Source organism: Marmota monax, unplaced genomic scaffold (assembly GCF_021218885.2).
Source record: "Marmota monax isolate L192 unplaced genomic scaffold, Marmota_monax_Labrador192_F-V1.1 WCK01_AAM20220418_F8-fsc00006, whole genome shotgun sequence".
Classification (NCBI taxonomy): Eukaryota; Metazoa; Chordata; class Mammalia; order Rodentia; family Sciuridae; genus Marmota; species Marmota monax.
Window position 1 is genome coordinate 33,062,613 of NW_026693712.1, and position 17,775 is coordinate 33,080,387.

Here is a 17,775-nt window from a genome sequence, read left to right on the forward strand (position 1 = left end):
CTATATTTTAAAGCTATAGTTACAAAAATGGCATGGTATAGGCAACAAAATAGATAAGCGGACCAATGGTACAGAATAGAAGATACAGAGAAAAACCCACATAGAGTTATCTCATACTAGACAAAGGCACCAAAAACATAAAAAGATAGCCTCTTCAACAAATGGTGCTGGGGGAAGTAGAAATCCATATGCAGCAAAATGAAATTAAACCCCTACCTCTCACTATGCACAAAACTTAACTCAAAGTGGATCAAGGACCTAGAAATTAGTCCAGAGACCCTGCACCTAATAGAGGAAAAGTAGGCCCAAATCTTCATCACGTCAGATTAGGCCCCAACTTCCTTAACACAACTCCTAAAGCACAAAATAATATCAAGAATTAATAAGTGGGATGAACTCAAACTAAAAAGCTGCTTCTGAGCAAAAGAAATAATCAATGAAATGAAGAGAGAGCCTACATTTTGGGAGCAAATTTTTGCCACACACGTCAGATAGAGCACTAATCTCCAGGATATATAAAAAATTCAAAAAACAACGCCAAAAAAAATCAATCAATAATTGGGCTAAGGAGCTGAGCAGACACTTCTCAGAATAAGATATACATTCGATCAACAAATATATGAGAAAATGTTCAACATCTCTAGTAATTAGAAAAATGCAAATCAAAACTACTCTAAAATTTTATGGACTTTCAATGTCTGAATGGCAGTTATCAAGAATACAAACAACAAGTGATGGCAAGGATATGGGGGAAAAGGCATACTCATACATTGTTGGTGGAACTGCAAATTGGAGCAACCATTCTGGAAAACAGTATGGAGATTTCTCAGAAAACATGGAATGGAACCACCACTTCACCCAGCTATCCCACTCCTCAGTTTATACACAAAGGACTTAAAATCAGCATACTATAGTAATGCAGCCACATCAATGTTTATAGCAGCTTAATTCACAATAGCTAAACTGTGGAATCAATCTAGATGTTCTTCAGTAGATGAATGAATAAAGAAACTGTGGTATATACACAATGACATATTATTCAGCATTAAAAGAGAATAAAATTATGACATTTGCAGGTAAATGAATGGAGTTGAAGAATATCATGCTAAACAAAGTAAGCCAGTTCCAAAAAAACCAAAGGCCAAATGTTCTCTCTGATAAGTGGATGCTGATCCATGATGGGGGGGAGGGGCATGGGGAAAATGGAGGACCATTGATTGGGCAAAGGTGAGGGAGGGATGGGGATGGTGTATGGAGGCTGGAAAGATGATGGAATGAGATGGATATCATCACCCTAGGTACATGTATTGACTGCACATACAGTGTGATGCTACATCGTGTGCAACCAGAGAAATGAAAAGTTATGCTGCAAATGTGTACAATGAATCAAAATGTATTCTACTGTCATATGTACCTAATTAAAATAAATTAATTAATTATTTTTTAAAAGATATCAAAAGAAAAAATATAAAGCTTCTTGAACCAAATCAAAACAAAAATGTACCAAAGTCTCTGGAGAATTCAATAGCAATATGCACCTACATTTTTAAAAGAAAGAAAAAGATTTCAAGAAAGAAACTAAATGATGTAACTCAAAAAACTAGAGAAATAAGAACAAACCAAGAATAAAATTAGTAGACATAAAGAAAAAAACAAAGATCAGGGCCAAAATAAGTAAAATAGGTACTAAAAAATACAAAATATCAACAAAATAAAGAATGTTTTCTCAATAGATGAACAAAATTGATTCACCTTCAGCTAAACTAACCAAGAAAAAGAATAGGAGACCCAGATAATTAATGTTTATATCAGCTCAATTTACAATAGCTAAACTGTGGAACCAACTTAGATGCCTTTTGACAGATTAATGGATAAAGAAAATGTGGTACATATACACAATGTAACATTACTCAGCCTTAATAAAATTATGGCATTTGCAGGTAAATGGATGGAACTAGAGACTACTATGCTAAGTGAAATAAGCCAAACCCAAAATGCCAAAGTCAAATGTTTTCCCTGATAAGCAGATGCTGATCCACAATGGGGTGAGGGGGATAGGGAAGAATGTAGAAACTTTGGTTCATGTAGAGGTGAGTGAGTGGATGGGTGGAGTTGTGGGGATGGGAACGATGGTAGAAATAGACAGTAATCATTACCCTATGTACATGTATGATTATACTAGTGGAGTAACTCTGAACATGTACAGCCTCAGAAATGAGAAGTTGTGCTCCATTTGAGTACTATATGTTAAAATGCATTCTACTGTAAAATTAATGAATTCATTAAAAATAAAATGTCATGATATCAGTATAAGCAATGATTTCCAAGGTAAGACCCCAAAAGTAGAAGCAACAAAAGTAAACATAGATAAACAGGACTGTATTAAATTAAGAAGTTTCTATACAGCCAAGGAAACAATCAACAAATGAAGAGCTATCCATCAGAGTAGAAGAAAATGTTTACAAACTATCAATTTGACAGAGAATTAATATCCATAATGTATAAAGAACTCAAAAGATCAACAACAAAAAAAACAAATAATTTGACTTAAAAAATGGGAAAATCTAAATGAACATTTCTCAAGATATCCAAATGACCAAAAGAAAAGAAACAGAAGAAAGGAAAGAAAGAAAGAATGCTCAACATTTTCAGGAAAATGCATATCAAAATTAAAATGAGACATCACCTTACCTAATTTAGAGTAGCTAAAAAAAAAATAGCAGAGCAGGAGGGTGCAAGCCTGTAATAATGGAGGAAGGAAGACAGGGAGTTCAAAGCCAGCATTAGCAAAAGCAAGGTGCCTAAGCAATTCAATGAAACCCTTCCTCTAAGTGAAATACGGAATAGGGCGGGGGATGTGGTTCAATGGTTGAGTGCCCCTGAGTTCAATCCCAGGTACCAAAAATAAATAAATTAATTAATTAAGAAAATTTTGGTAAAAGTGCAGAGAAAGGGGAGTTCATACATTGTTCAGCTAAGATGGATTTGAAGAGGAAATTGAAAATGTACTAAATTGATTCAATTTAAAGTAAAATTAATTTGTGCAATTTGTTCATGACTTGTGTGAAAACATTACATTAAAAATCCTAAGACTGGCAAGATAAAACTTCTATTTCTTAAAAAAGGACAAGTACAAGCTTCCTATACATACACACACAAAAAAAAAAATACACACACACACACATTTACATTCACAAACAAAGATCATACACCTTTTTCAGCTTACATTTTAAAAAGGAAAAGAGATTCAGGATAAAGAAAACAAATGGATTCCAAACTAATATTTCTGCCTGATAGCAAAGAATGAGCCATTTAAGTTGTAGGTAATTTCCTCCTTTCTCATGGTAAATACCAGATGGCTATGTGAGATACAGTGTATTAAACCAAACGCACATGGGAAAAGTTGCCAAACAGATCCAATTGGAACCACGTGGAATATTGTTGCACCATACAACAGAATTTAACATCCTTTCTCATTATTTCAGCCAAAACATCACTGTTAATTTGCTTCAATAATGGAGACAGCCAATCTGCTCTGGCAGTGATTTGGAATATTATCTCCATATTTCTTTGCTTCAATGCTATTTGACAGATGAGAAGATTTTGTAATTTGATTTCAATGTTGACTTAAGTGATCAATCCTTATTATATGATTGAAAGATGGAGATCATGTATTTCATTCCTTTGTTTCACTGTGAAGAAGACAACAAGGATTATTCAGTCTGTAATTTGGGAAAGAATCAATGTCACTAGGTACTATTCAATCACAAAAAAATATTATTAGCATTATCCAAAGTAAACAAATTAATACCTAACCACATCAAAAATGTTGGTAACTATTGAGCTATGTTTTTCAGAAGAATAAACCCAAAGATGAATCCGTAACTATTTACTTCATTAACTATTTACAAATATCTCCCCTAGATAAACCTAAAATCCTTACTTGAAATTTCAGTTGATCTCTACTTTTTGACCCAGTGAATATATTATTGACTATCTTTCTCTTCATAGATTGGGACCAGTATAAAATTTTAGAACATGTTGGTAAGTGGCCAGGTTGTTGAGGCCTGTGGTCTTTGCCATCTAAATCAAGAAGGAATCCTTTTTTTCCCCCTTAGATGTAGATAGACACAATACCTTTATTTTATGTATTTATTTACTTAGTTATTTATTTTTATGTGGTGCTGAGGATAGAACCCAGTACCTCGCACATACCAGCAAGTGTTCTCCACTGAGCTACAACCCCAGCCCAGAAAGGAATCTTACATTTAAATGGGTACCTCTGAAAAATGCAGTACATTCGAAGAACACTTGAAGGTTGAAGATTCAATGTACTACAGTTTCAACACCAAAAATAAGAAAACTATGGATATTCCTCTGGGCTTTCATCAAGACCAAATGGAATTATTAAGGTCTCAAATATTTTTCACTTATCCTTCCAGGATTATAAGGAAACATAATTCTGTCCTCAATATCTTTAAAATGTCTCTCTCCTGATCAAAGAAAATAATATATATTAGATCTGAGAGAGGGGCACATTTTCTATAGAAGATGTAATTTAGGATTAGTTTGATGTTACTATGCATTAGTATTTATGCCACTAAATCTCATAGTCAGTGATGTATCAAATAGCTAAAAGGGAAATCAAGAAATAAGTAAAGCTAAACTCCTTATACTCAGAATGTAATTGAGAAGGTAAAAAAGATGATAAGGAAGAGAAGACAGAAGAGTAGATGTTCCTTACCAGATAGCTACCAGTATTAAGTCACATCCCCTTAGATTCACAAGGACTTCAAGGTCTTGCTGTCTGTTCTCTTCCCAGGATCATGGTTCACTATAATACTGAACACTGTTTCATGTATAACGTTAGTGTATCTCAACTTCAGACAATGTAAGTTAAAGATATAAACTCCTCTTGATTTACTTCCAACTTCCCCCCTCTACATCTACCATAGAATTTTTTGTCTATATTTCTTTGTCACTTAAAGATATTCACATATTTAAATTTCTCCATAACATTAATTAAATCTTCTATGGTTATTCTACAGCCTTACTTGTGAAGTTTTAAATTCATTAACAGTTATTTTAATTATATCTATTTTCTTTTACCTAACTCCTTAGTATAGTTGAACGCACAATGAGAAGAATACATGGTTGAAAGAAAGCCTGAGTCAACAGAGGTTACTTCACAAGTAAATGTCAAATGAATTATTCTTAAGAGACTATTTTTATTTACATATTTATGCAGTATCATGCTATAACATTGTTTCATATTTTAATTATGATCTTCTTATAAATGCTTAAATTTTTTTGCCTTTTTTACTTATTAATAACTCTCTCAGAACACTAAGATTATATATCCCCCCTTCTTCTTGCCACCTCAAGGGCTGTATCAGTTTTCTTCATTTAGAATTGTCATATTCAATCATGCATTTAAAATGACAGGTACACAAATCATGCTGTTCAAAGGACCTTCTCACTTAGCTACACTCTGGTCATGAGAGTCCATGTGTGGTTCAGCCGTCTAACAGAAGCACCAAATCTTTGGTTCCTAAGAGCATTTTTTTCTGTGGAACAGGTTATCACCTCCTCATTCCCATAGAAGTTCTCTCCTATGTAAAGACTCATTGAAAGAAAATTTGAGGATAAGTGATTTGAAAAATTGTCTCTTAATTTTAATTATTCATTGCATTTTTATTGACTATTATGCTATGACTGAAAAGCTTGAAGGTATTTTATTTCCATCACTCTGCCCCAAACTTCATGCTGTCATTGGATATAAAAATAAATATACAGTTTACTACACTTAGTAATACTAATCAGAACTATTAATAGGCTTTCTTTTTTGAATGGATTAATTTTTCATCATATGACCACATAGCTTCCTTACCCCCTGAACATAGCCTACTAGTAAATGTATCATTTTATGTAGTCAAAGTCTCCTTGCTTTCTTTTCTAATGAAAAGAAAAGTGTGCCAAGGTCACTTTCTCAATTATTTTCCTTTCTCAGTGGGTCATAATTTAGCAAGCACTACTCATATCATATGCAACTGAAGTAAGAGAAAGCCTGAATCCCCACATGATCTAATTATATAAGAATTTGGGTAGCTATTATGCTAAATTTGCCCTTTGACCTGAAAGAAAATACTTCTGAGATGTTTTGTTCACTGAGAAGGATAAATGAGATGCATCAAAAGTTTTAGCTAATTGAGAAATGCTTGAATGATCTTGTCTATTTGACTGATACCTACTGGGACACATTTTACTGATAGTGTGAAAGGAACTTTGGAATCTAATTGGTAAGGTGGAGCATTTTTAAGCAAGGGATTTAAGATTAAAGAGAATCACTGAAATGGACTTTAAGAAAGGAAGAACATCAAAATCATGATCAAAGATTTAAGCAAAAAAAAATTTTAAACAGAAATAAAATTACTTAATTAGACCATGATATTGAAAGAGATAAAATCTTTACTCTGAATCTAGAGGAAGATAGGCTGTCCTATCATTCAATTTTGTCTAAGCATTAAAGCACAAATTCTACAGATAGTGGATACACTTTGCCTTGTGGTTGGGGATGTGTAAAGTTTTGATTTCATGAGGTGTGTTTGGTATAAATTTAAAACCAGTTTATTTCAGATATGATCCAGAAACCCCACCCTTAGCAAGGATTCACTATTGCTTCCTCTTTGTGCTAAATAAGATGCAAAAGACTTAAGTGTTATAAGTTACAGAGTCAGTTTAAATGATTGCACCATGTTCTTGATAATAACAGGGACCATTTAACTTTGGAAAGAGAACACTGATCTACTTCCAACCTTAGATAAGTGTTTTATAATATCTGGCACATTAGAAAAGAAAGAAAGGAAACTTTGACAAAAATAATATAATTACTAGTAGGCTGTGTTTAGGGGAAAGAAACTATGTGGTTATATGGGGGAAAAGATAGCTGCATGTTTTCACATTGTTGGGTGAAGACTTTGTGTTCTAATATGTGGCACATTGTATTTTGAATGATTTATGGAAAATAACAATAATTATACAGGATATCAAATAAGTGGTTTGGATTAGTTATTTGAAATTTAATCTTTTCAATGGTATTCACAATTCAACTTTCAGAAGCACATGAAGGCATCCATTAGGCAAGCAAAAATAGCAGTCATGGTATTGATACAGAATCAAAGAAAAACTATTTTGGAAAGTTAGGTTTAATGTGACTATCAGTTGAATAATGAATTTAATGTAATTATATATGAGTGAAGTCAAACACATCTAGATTGGAATTTCTGTTCTGTCATGGAACAAAATGAACTTGGGCAAAATATTCACCTCCCATTGCCAATGCTCTGACATAAAAATTGTGTCAATAATATTATATTTTTATCAATATTAAATGAGAAAATCTATGTAGAACAGTACAAAATAGAAAATATTGAATTGATTCTATTTTATCAGAAGTTTTTGAGACTGAGTAGTTAAAACTAAACTGAATTTCCAAGAATGGTTCATATCATACAACTCTATAAGAAGCTTCTAAAGTGTATAGTAAAATGCATGACAGGAAAAAAGCAGAGTTTCGTCTTCCCTGGGTCTTCCCTGCGTCTTCCCCCATCTTCCATGTCCTACCTTCAATAATAACTTTAGGTGACTTTGTGGGGGAGTTCCTCACACTCAAGGAAACTAAAGTTCGCAAAAATCAACTGTCTTAAACATTCCACTCAAATATTTTTGAGGATTACTAATAAGAAATAATAATATTTCAAAAATTCTTCAGGAAGTTGAGCAATTTAATTTAACTCATTTCCCAGTTAAAAATTCACTTATCTGTTTAGACAGGATGTACTGTAAAGCTCACACTTCGGGCAGTTTGCACCAACAGCCTTCACAAGAGCAGCACTTGCTGGGCATTCCAGCCAGGCTCTCACAGAACAGGAGCAAGATGCAGACCTACTGACTGACTGTTTACTACATTCTAATTATTACTTGTGTACTTCTTTTGGCTGGTTAGAAGAACATCATGGAAACTTGAAATAAATATCATAATTAAAAATTGCACTGAACCAATTTCATGAGAACTTGAAGACATATCAGATTTTTTTGTCTTTTTTTTTTTGGGGGGGGGGGTACCAGGGATTAAACTCAGGGGTGCTCAACCACTGATGCACACCCCCAGCCCTATTTCATATTTTATTTAGAGACAGAGTTTCATTGAGTTGCTTAGTACCTCGCCAAGGCTGAGGCTGGCTTTGAACTTGCAAACCTCCTGTCTCAGCCACCCATGCCACTTGGATTATAGGTGTGTGCCATCACACCTATGTTGTCTTATTTTTAATTTTTGTCATTCTTCATTTATTTAGTAACTACTTAGCCATCACAGTGATTCAAGAAAAATGACTGTTCTTCTATTTCATAGTAAACTAATAAAATTTGAGGTTTTAAAAGCATTATACACAAAATCATGATACATAAATCATTTTACATCAAATATATGTAATAAGGAACTAGAAATATCTCCCTACTATATGTTACCATTTACATGTAAGAACATGTGTTGAGCAAATTTACAAAGCAATGTATTCATTACATCTCTACCAGATTAAAAAAAAAATTACTTCTAAATTACCCACAACAAGACAAGGAAGAGTTTATTTGTATGAAGAAAAAGGAGATAAAATTCTATTATATTAATTATATTTTTAAATGTGGGAAAACTTTAATTACAGGAGCTTTAGTTATTTTTCACATTATTTTGCTAATCAACATTCTTTCTGATTAGTTTAAGCATAAGCTATCATTATGAAGCTATTATATTCAATAAAATTATTAAGTTCCAACAAAGCAAAGGCAAGAAGCTATTCTAAGATACAATTTTAATCTAAAAGATAAGTTTCTCTGGAATCAAGACAGAAAGGTTAAGTTTCTAAACTCACCAGGTTTCCATTTCTTTAATTGATATTTTTATAGAATAATGATAATGATACTTGTTTCTAGAATAATGTTAAATAAAACATAGCCAACCGGTACTTTTTGTGTGTGTATATGTGATGCTGAAGGTTGAACCCATGGCCTTGTACATACTAGCTAAGCAAGCACCCACCACTGAGCTACAACGCCAGCCCTACAAGTAACATTTCTTATTAAAAAAATCAAGTGACCTCCAATTATCAACTAAATCCACTTTAAAACCCACAGCCAATGCTCAGAAACAAGCTTGAACATTATATAATGTCTTTTGGCACTGAACATTTATGTTATCTGAAATTATGTTTGCTGAGTTTAACTGGTTGAACACTAAACCCCCTTAATTCTATCATGAAACATCATTTTAATAAATCCTATGTTTACACTATAGATTGATTTTAGCAAGCTAAAATCCATTTGGAGTTCCATATGCTAAGCAGAATAGCAGTAGTTTGCATTAGAACCAAAGAAATAATTTAATCTAAAGCCATTTAACTTGATAAAAATATTTCCTTTTCACTCTACTCTAATCCCAAGAACCTACAATTCCCAAACACATTAACAAAATTTTGATTGTATTTTACTGTCTCTATGGCCATTGCTGAATGTATTTGGTTGTAAGAGCCTATAACATCCTCTTGCCAGAAACTTGTTCCTTTTTTTTTGACTTTGTGTCTGTTTCTTTGGATTACTTTCATTTATTTATACTTTGACCCTTTCCTTCATTTTTCTTTTCTTGAAACTTTTTAGTCAATATCACTTTTTCCCTTTTCATCTAATCTAATTTTATACTTTTGTTTCTGCATTTCAACTCCTTGGCCTTTAAACCCTCCCTTTTCGTTTTTGAGTAAAAATATATTACATTGAGTCCTCAATTCATTTTCAGGCATCCATCCATTTCTCCATCTGACTCTGGTTATCTGAGGAGCCATATTCTTTTCAGTTTCCTACACATTGATCTGAACATTGCTATGAGGCTGGTATTGGAGGGATTCAGAAAGACTAAGAGATGTGAAGCGCAGCTAGGCTGCAACTTTCTTTTTATTTATTAGTGCGTTATAGTTGTACATAATATTGGAGTTCATTTTGACATAATCATACAAGCATAAAATGTAATTTTCTCCAATTCAGTGCCCAGTACCTCCTCTTTCCCTCTTCCCCATTTCCCTTCCTCTATTTGATGGTTCTACAGCTAACCACTTACAGATTTGCAGTGGTTGTGTATGTCTTCCTTCTATTTATTTATAGTTATTTTTGATTAGTGCTTTATAAATATAAAGGTGGAATTCACTGTGGTAATTCATATATGTACATAGTATAATTTGATCAATTTCATTCCACATTCCTCCCTTTTCCTATCCCTCCTCCTTATCCTTCAATAGCTGCCTTCTACTCCACTAATCTCACTTCTATTTTCATGGGATTTCCTCCCACGCCTGTTCTTTTACCTTATTTTACTCTAGCTTCTCCATACAAGAGAAAACATTCAACCCTTGACTTTCTGAGTCTGATTTATTTCACTCAGCATGATATTTTTCAGTTGTATCCATTCACCAGCAAATGCCACAATTTTATTCTCTTTATTGAGTGAGAAAAAATCCAGTGTATATATCTTCATCCATTTATCTCTTGACAAATACCTGAGCAGGTTCCACAACTTAAAGAACTAAAGTCAGCATACTATAGTGGTAGACTGTAACTTTCTAGATAAAAACAAAGTTAGTGAGCCATACCAGAAACTTGAGTTAAATAATAGCTCATAGCTCTCTATCTGAGTATAAGAGGCACAGAGAAGAAATATAATTACCGTCTACAATAGAAAACAATTTCTACTATTAGGGAAGCCTCATTCTACAGCTAACCACTTAGAGGTTTGCAGTGATTGTGTATATCTTTGTGTGTCCATTCATAAACAAGGAGTTTCCATGAGGAAGACCATTTCACACAACATAGGACTGAATGCAAATATGTCCAATTTCTTCTGTGTTGTCACTGAAAAGATATTGTACAAAGTGAAAATTACACTTACTGTATTACTACTAAAGCAATATACTATATTTTAGTTACTACCACTTTTTTCCTTTCCTTTTTATGCCCAACGATCAAAATTTTAAAAGTGTTATTCTTCCTGATATTGATAACAACACTAGAAGGAGACTACTCACTCTGTTATTCATTCTATACATGAGAAAATTAAGGCTTCAAGAAACTGACTAATTCTCTGAAGTCACACTAATTTTGGACGTGGAAACCACTTCTGTCTGACTTTGAATTCGAAGTTATCAACTGTTTTTGGATTTGCTGCCATGTCAAAAAATACTGTGTACACACACACACACACACACACACACACAAATACAGAGAGTTTAACACTGCAATATTGCAAATCTAAACAATTCTAAATGAAATTTGCTTCTGCTTGAGCTTATAGATAAGAAATAAATTAACCAGCCAGGTAGGTGAGGTAAATGTGCTGCTCTGTGTTGAATTTAAGTAAATAATTTCCTACGTACCCTGCCATTGGATCCATAAATGGAAGCTCTTTTTAATGTATCTACTATATAATTTCATCTGTTTTTATTCTCATGTCTCCTACATTGATCATTAAAATGGTAGTACTCCCACCTTTCACCTGTAAAATATCTGAAGGTCTAGCAATTTTAACTTATTCTGAGCAAGCAATTATTCATCTGAAGTTATATTGATGGAAGATAAAATTTTTATTTGAATAATGTTAGTTTGTACTTTTAAATGTTTATCAGAACTTTCAAATACATTTTATTCAAAGTTCACATCCTGGCATTGAAATTGACGGCATTCAAACGCAGAGCAATCAAATGATTTGTGTGGATCCACTAAAGGAGTGTGGTACTTCAGAGAGACTGCTGCATCAAAATAGTACACTCAAAATCTTTGCCTTCAGGCTTTGGTAAACACAGTGATTTGTTTTGTTTTTTATTTAAAAAAAAAACTAATTACAGTACAATTTTTTATTTATTTTTCCCAATTCTTCTTAACCTTACAGAGTTTGCATTGGGTTCATGGTTATCATTGATCTGAACTTCACACCAAAGAAATTCTATGTTGAAAGTACTAGTGAAACACAGAGTATTTAGCACTGATATTTAAATACTTGTATTTTAGCCTCTCTTATAGCTGTTCTTTGCTTTTAGGTCTTTTTTTTTAACTTTAGTTACATGGTTGTTAAACTTAGGATATTTCTAATAGGAATTCTATTTCCAGCAGAGATGATTTCTAATAGTGTTTTATAAGAATTAAACCCAGAGGTGGTTAATCACTGAGACACATCTCCAGCCTTTTTTTTTTTTTCCTATTTTAGGACAAGGTCTTGCTAAGTTGCGTAGGGCCTCACTAACTTACTGAGGCTGACTTTGAACTTCGTGAATCTCCCAAATCATTGTGATTACAAGCATGAGCTACAGTAACAAGCTAAGAAAGTATTTTTACTACCAATAACTAACTGATACATTATTTTTGTTAGATATGTGTTTATTTAAGATATACTGTATGAGTTTTTATATATTTAATTCACATGGTGATTAATACACTGAAGGAATGAACGTATCTATCATTTCACATAGTTACCTTTCTGGGATTTTTATTTTTATTTTTCTGGTAAGAGTATCTGAAACTACTCTCTCTGTAAATTACCCAAATTCAGTGCAACGCCATTTACTATAGTCCTCATGTTCTACATTAGCTCTCTACATTTACTCACCCTAAATTATAATGAGATCATATAAAAATTTTCCATGTCTGGCTTATTTCACTTAGTATAATGTCCTCTAAGGTCATTCACATTGCTGCAAATGACAAGATCTCCTCATTTTTAAGGGTGAATAATATTCCCTTATGTATATACACCACAACTTCTTTATTCATGTCTTCATTTATTGACTCTTGTGTTTTCTCCATATCTTAAATATTATAAATAAAGTTTTGATGAACATGGGAGTGCAGTTATCGTTACTAGGTAGTGATTTCATTTTTGCAGAGTATATGCCCAGAAAAGGGATTATTTACTTATATGGTAGCTGTATTTTGAATTTCTTTAACAATCTCATCCTGTTTTCCACAAGCAGCTGCACCAGTCTACATTTCTGCCAATAGTGCATAAGGGTTCCCTTTCTCCACACCCTCATCAACACCTGTTATTTTTTGTCATTTGGATAAAACTTATTTTAAAAGATGTGAGATTAGTTCTCACTGAGGTTCAAATTTTCATTTCCCAGAATTTTGAGGCTATTGGGTGCCTTTCACGTACCTCTTAGCAATTTCTATGTTGTCTTTGGAGAAATGTCCACTTAGGTCTTTTGTTCATTGTTCACTTGAATTTTGTGCTATAGAGTTGTGTGAATTTCTTATATATTTTGAATATTAACTCCCTGTCAGATGTATGGGTAACAAATATTTCTCCCAATCTGAAAGCTTCCTTTGCATTTTATTATTTCCTTTGTTGTAAAGACCCATATAGCTTGATATAGTCCCACTTGTTTTGTGCCTGTGTTTTCACGTGAGCCAAAGGAATCATGGTGAAGACAAATATCAGCGAGCTTCTCCTTGTGTTTTTTCTAGGGGTTTTACATTTTCAGTTTCAAGCCTCATGCTTAGGTCTTTAACTTATTCAAGTAATTTTTTTTAATGTAAGTGAAGATCCAATTTCATTCGTTTGCTGGTAAATGTCCAATTTTTCAAACACCATTTATTGAAGACACAGTCTTCCCCAAGGTGCCTTATTGGTTGTCTGTCAAAAATTAGTTGATTATATGTGCTTGGGTTTAATTCTAGGATCTCTATTCTATTGGGTTTTGTCTATTTTTATGCCAGTTCCATAATTTATTCAGAGTTTTAGTCATTTTCTTATTCTTTCATGAATAATCAAAGTTCAGAAATTTCATCTCTCATTTAGAAAGTATTTTAATATATTTAGCTTGAAAGCAGGATAAAGATATAATAAAATTTTGATTTTTATAAGTATTGATAACATAGTCTGCCTTACAACCTAGATTAAGATCTTAATATGATTTTTATATAATTTCTGTTTCTGTTTTTTTCTAGTACTTCTGTACACTACAATGAAATATTTCAAAGTGAAATAAAATAACTGCAATGGGAATAAAATTCATTCTTCCCAGATGATAGGACTTATGTATGAAAAAATCTGAAAGAATCAGTTGAGAAATTGGGAGAGCTTAGTAAGAGTACTGTACTCAAAACCAACTAGTAGAAAATGTATTGACAATAAGTTTCACAAAAACCATGGTAGAGACCCAGAATAGCAGCATAGTAAGAGAAACAAAATACCTCAACACCCACCACCTCAGCTCCACAGCTGGGGGAGTGTGAGACCCCCTCTGCAGAGTGAAGGTGAAGAAGCATCGCAGCAAACTATCAGCGTGAACATTGGTGATCCTAGCTATTGGAAAGTTTCACTACCCTTATTGATTCATAGTCTAAACAGATATAAAACCTGAAATCTGCACAGTAATAGCCAGTCTTTGGAAAAGGAATTCACTTCATCTCCCAGCAAACCCCTGGGGTGCTTATAGCCAGGAGCCATCTTAATAAGAACCTTTTGTCTAAATTTGGACTGTTCCAGTGGTCATCAACCCTTGCTTATTTCCATCCTCGGACCCCCACAGACATTCCACTGCACTGGCTCATTGGGTTGCTGTATTACAAATCAAACTTGGCTCAGTACATTTGACTCTGACACAAATCTACTGAGAGTGCAACAGTGCCCGAATGAGTGTTGTGACATAGAAAAGAATAGAGGGTTCTGCCCTAAAGCAGTGAGGTATCAGTGTGTCCTGAGTCTGGGGGTGTGGCAAGTCACTGTGGCTTCATGTGCTTGCCAGGACTGAAGGCACTTACCCACATGGGTCCTGCCAACCCTCTCCCTGTACTACAGATATGTACTTGTCACTAATAAAGAAGAGATATATCTCTGGGAACAATAGTCCCTTCACCCATTGTTCACTCACACACTTTTTCTGATTATGCACCACAAACAAGGCTTGTTGTGTCTTCCACAGAAGACTATTAGGATTTCTTCTTTGGTCTCTACCCATGGAAACACCTGGGCCTATAGGAGGGTCTAGTCAAGGGACAAATGCTTCAGGCCCATCACTACTATTCAGACAGTACCAGTGACCCTTTCCAGTTAACAGAGCCAATATTAAGAGTGCCTGAGAAAATCCTATGACCCAATAAAGACCACCACACACAGGGTGCCCCCCTCCACATTCTGCTCTCTACATCACATTTACCAATACTGTGAGTCGCCCCTTTCTTGCATGGCCCAAAAATAGAGTAGGTGTCTCTAAATCCAATATGGTATACACTGCACAAATTCCTTTATGATACCCAGATGGAAATAATATTATATAACAAGCCACTACTCCCAAGACAAATTTTCAGGAGATAGCCATTTACTAAGAAACCCATCCCCACTCAAAAAAAAATAATAATAATACACTGGCAGAGATTCCACCAGATGCACAAATCTCTATATAGAAATACAAAATATATATGAACAACCAAGGGGTTACAACATCTTTGAAAGATCATAACTCTCTAGGAATGGATTCCAAAAATATCAAAGTAGATTAACCTCCAAGAAAAATTTTTTCTAAAATGATTTTTAAAAGCTTAAAGAAATTCAACAAAATATAAATAAATATAAAAACAAAATTGGGAAGAAAATGCAGGATATACATGAGAAATTCAGCAGTGAGACTTTGAAACAGAACTAATGAGACATGTTAGGGATAAAGAATTCAATAGGTCAGATACAAAATTCAGTTGAAATCTTGAAAAATAGATGAAATTATGCAAAATAATGTCATAATTTGAAGACAGGTCTTTTACAATATCACATTCAGACAGAAAAATAAAAGATTCTAGTTAAAGAAGAGAATATTCAAGATCTTTGGGACACCATTAAAAGATAAAATGTCTTTATCATCAGCATATCAAAGGGTGAAGAAATAAACATTCGAGGCATGGAAAACTTACTTAGTGAAATAATAGAAGAAAAATTCCCCAATCTTGGGAAAAACATAAATATCCAGATACAGGTGAGATATTGAATTCCTGATAGACACAACCAGACAAGATCTTCACTACAACTCTTATAGCTACACTGTTGAAAGCACAGAACAAAGAAAGAATTTTAAAATGTACAAGAGATAAGTGCCAAATAACATTTAGAGTAATAACAGATTTTTGAACAGCAGCCTTGTAGGTTAGAATGATATTGAATTATGTATTTCAAGTACTGATAGGAAGTAATTGCCACCTAAGATGACTATTATGGCCAAAGCTCTCATTAAAGGATAAATAAAAACCATTAATTCAGGACCACCAGACCAGTCTTACAAAAAAATCCTTAAGGGAGTCCTATACTCACAAGTGGAAGGAAAATAGTAGTATTATGATCGAATGTGAAAGTATAAATACCACAAAAAAGTTGATAAGTAAATGAGAAACAGAAAAGACTCAAACATTTATCAATGCAATAAATCATCAAGCCACAAATATAAATGAGAAAGGAAGAACTGAACCAATAATATTCAAAACAAATAGAAGAAAGTCAACAAAATGATAGGTAAAAGTCTATACATTTCAATTATAGCTCAATGTACATGATTTTTTTGAAGGGTACATTTATTTTATTTTTCTTTTAAGGTAATGAGAATTGAACATAGTCTTTATGTCAGCTTTTGAGGGAGGGTATTTATTTAGTTAGCTCTTGTCTTAATTTTTTTGTTTTTACATATACATGACAGTAGTGTTATTTTGACATATTATACTTACACAGAGTACAACCCATTCCAATTTTTATCTTATTCTGTGGTTGTACATGAGGTAGAGTTACACTGATCATGAGTCATATATGAGTGTAGGAAAGTTATGCCTGAATCATTCTTCTATCTTTCCTATTCCGCTGTCACTCCCTTCCCTTCATTACCATTTGTCTAATCCAGTGAATTTCTATACATTCCCTCCTTACCCTCCCTTGTTATGGGTTAGCATCCACAATCAGACAGAACATCCTGCCTTTGGTTTTGGGGAATGGCTTATTTCAGTTCTCTAATTAAAAGAAATGTATTTAAGAAAAAATAATCAACAATATAGTAACTATAAAAAATTCACCTTACCAGTAAAGATACTGAAAGTAAAAAGATGGAAAAAGGCTTTCTAAGCAAGTAGAATCTAAAAGCAAGCAGAATAGCTATATTTTTATCTGAAAAAAAATATATACTTTAAGACAAAATCTGTCAGAAGAGATAAAGAGGATAAAAATCAAGGGACAGATTTATCCAAACATATAACAATTATAAATTTATATCCACCTAATAATGGAGTACTATTCAGCTGTAGAAAAATGATAAAAATAGGGTCAAAATGGATGGAACTGGAGGATACCATGTTAAGAAAATTAAACCAAATGCAGAAAGACCAGCATTGCATGGTCTCTCTCATATGTGAAAAGGAAAAAAAAATTAGTTGACTTGAAAAGAAGAAGAGTGATTACTTGCAATTGAAATGGTACCATAGGGATCAGGGTGAGGTCAGGGGAAAGTGGATGAACATGATCAACATGTGCTGTATGTATGTATGGAAATATCAAAGTGAATTCCATTTACCTGCACAATTAATGTGAGTTAACAACAAAAAAAAATAGAAGAGAAAAAATAGAAAAATTCATTATTGTATAAAATACAATTTCATGTAAATTATGATTCCATCCAAATGTTGTTTTTTGTCAAAACATGACAAGCAATAATTAGA